The sequence below is a fragment of the Echinops telfairi genome, unplaced genomic scaffold (genome assembly GCF_000313985.2).
Source record: "Echinops telfairi isolate 266 unplaced genomic scaffold, ASM31398v2 ScPeMD7_21;HRSCAF=78, whole genome shotgun sequence".
Lineage (NCBI taxonomy): Eukaryota > Metazoa > Chordata > Mammalia > Afrosoricida > Tenrecidae > Echinops > Echinops telfairi.
This window is the reverse complement of record NW_022103918.1, coordinates 6,358,066-6,360,805: the sequence shown is the minus strand read 5'-3', so window position 1 is coordinate 6,360,805 and position 2,740 is coordinate 6,358,066.

Here is a 2,740-nt window from a genome sequence, read left to right as displayed (position 1 = left end):
GGAGGGAGGAGGAAAATGAGGAGCTGATACCAAGGGCTCAAGGAGAAAGCAAATGTTTTGAGAATGATAATAGCAACAATTGTACAAATGTGCTTGACACAATGGATATATGTATGGATTGTGATAAGAGTTGTACAAGCCCCCAATAAAAAGATTTTTTTAAAAAGAAAGAAAACCTCCAGGAAAAGAATATGTGGGCATTTGTCGCCTTCTTTCTCAGGACTATAGAGTAACTGGTATATTCAGCTCCCTTTTTCACTAGTTCCCCTGCATGACCCCTTCAGGTCCCCCAAGCACTCGGTATATGTTCACGGCCTGAGGCATGTGGAGGAAGGCGTGCTACTGTCCTCTGTGGAACTATGTTGAGTCCCAAGGACTTCTCCATTCACCTAGAAGGTACAGGGACAAAGGTAGTAGCCTATCTCTCTCTCTCCTAGTTGGACAGAGCAAAGATCACTCCACATAGTGGACGTTGTTATTTGGTGTGGGGTTTGTTCCACTGAGAATTCTCTGTTCTTGAAGTTCCTTTGCATAAGTTCAACCTATTAATTTTCCCAGTGTTTGATCCACTCATCTCCCCTACCTCGGAGATTCAGAACTCAAGGTTCATACCTGTTTTTGGATTTTTGCTGCAGAGGGTAGATATAGAGTATCTTGCTAGGATGCTACCATTCCTTTAGTGCCCTTTTGTTTTCTGCATGTCTGATGTGCCTGATGTCATCCTACAGCTCATCACATCTACTGTCATTTGTGTTCAGTATGTCAAGTCTGCTCTTGAGTATATCCGATCTACACTCAGCTTGGATATACTCAAGATTGTATTCTGGCTTATTTCTATCACTAAGTTCATTTGCCAACTACTGTTTCTTCCTCTTTGTTTCCAACATATTCATTCCCTGCAACAATAATTATCAATGCCTCTTGGTTACATGTTGATTGATTTCAGACAGAATAACTTGGTAGAATTCTTCATCACTAAGTGGGAGAAAGACTGGACTGTCTGCTTCTGTAGACAGTCACAGTCTCGGAAATTCACAGGGGCACTTCTACCCAGTCTTATTGGGTTGCTATAAATTGGTATCGACTCAATGGAAGTGAGTTTGATTTTGTTTGAGTTTTTGTGATTGGTACATAAATTTGAAGAATAATAGTTATATTAACTGAGCTTTCTTGTATGCATATAGATATTATCCTAGTGTTGACAGAACTCGAAATGTACTTTTTGACAAGGAATTCAATGCCATTCCTCTTGAATTTGTCATTCCCTTCATTGTAAATTATATGATTGGCTTATTCAAAATGGCCAATACTAGTAAAATTTGGCCCACTAGTACCTAGGATATTGATCTTTATGCATTGCATTTCATTTTAATGACTTCAAATTTTCCTAGATTCATACTTCAGGCATTGCATTTCATTTTAATGACTTCAAATTTTCCTAGATTCATACTTCAGGCATTCCAAGTTCCAATTATTGATAGAGTGTACAAGTGTTTCTTCTCATTTTGAGCTGTGCCCCATCAGCAAATAAAGATCCCCCAAAGCTTAGTTCATCTACATTCTTATTTGACTCTACTTTGAGAAGTGAGCTCCATACTCATATTTTGAATGACTTTCAAATTAAGGGTATTATCCGTGATTATAGCTGACAATGCTCCATAGCTATTCATAAAGTTTTCAGTTAATCACTCTGAAGTGAACAAGCTATTCCTTGTTCTTATTCTGGGAGCTTTGATGAAACCTGTACATCATGAGTGATCCTACTACTATACGAAATACCAGTAACATTGCTTCTAGCATCAAAACAACATTCAAGCTACCACAGAACAATAAGCTGACAGAGGAGTGGGAGATATTAGAGCTACCAGAAAAACCAGACAGATTCACTGAGATATCTTAAGAGTTTGTGCCTAGAAAATACCTAAGCTCATTGTCATTAAGAAACCTAAATAATAAACAGATTTTTAAAATCATTTTATTAGGGGCTCATACAACTCTTATCACAATCCATACATACATCAATTGTGTAAAGGACATTTGTACATTCATTACCCTCATCATTCTCAAAACATTTGCTCTCCACCTGAGCCCCTGGCATCAGCTCCTCGTTTTTCCCCTCCCTTCGCGCTCCCCACTCCCTCATGAACCCTTGGTAATTTATAAATTATTATTTTGTTATATCTTTCACTGTCTGATGTCTTCCTTCACCCACTTTTCTGCTGTCCATCCCCCATGAAGGAGGTCAGATGTAGATCCTTGTAATCACTTCCCCCTTTCCAACCCACCTTCCCCACACCCTCCCAGTATCGCTGCTCACACCACCGGTCCTGAATCCGCCCTGGATTCCCTGTGTTTACAGTTCCTGTCTGTACCAGTGTACATCGTCTGGTCTACTCATATTTGTGAGGTAGAATTGGGATCACGATAGTGGGGGAGGAGGAAGCATTTAGGAACTAGAGGAAAGTTGTAGGTTTCATCGTTGCTACATCGCACCCTGACTGGTTCGTCTCCTCCCTGAGACCCTTCTGTAGGGGATGTCCAGTGGCCTACAAATGGGCTTTGGGTCTCCACTCGGCACTCCCCCACTCATTCACCATGATATGATCTTTTGTTCTTTGATGCCTGATAACTGATCCCTTCGCCACCTCGTGATCACACAGGCTGATGTGCTTCTTCCATGTGGGCTTTGTTGCTTCTGAGCTAGATGGCCGCTTGTTTATCTTCAAGCCTTTAAGACCCC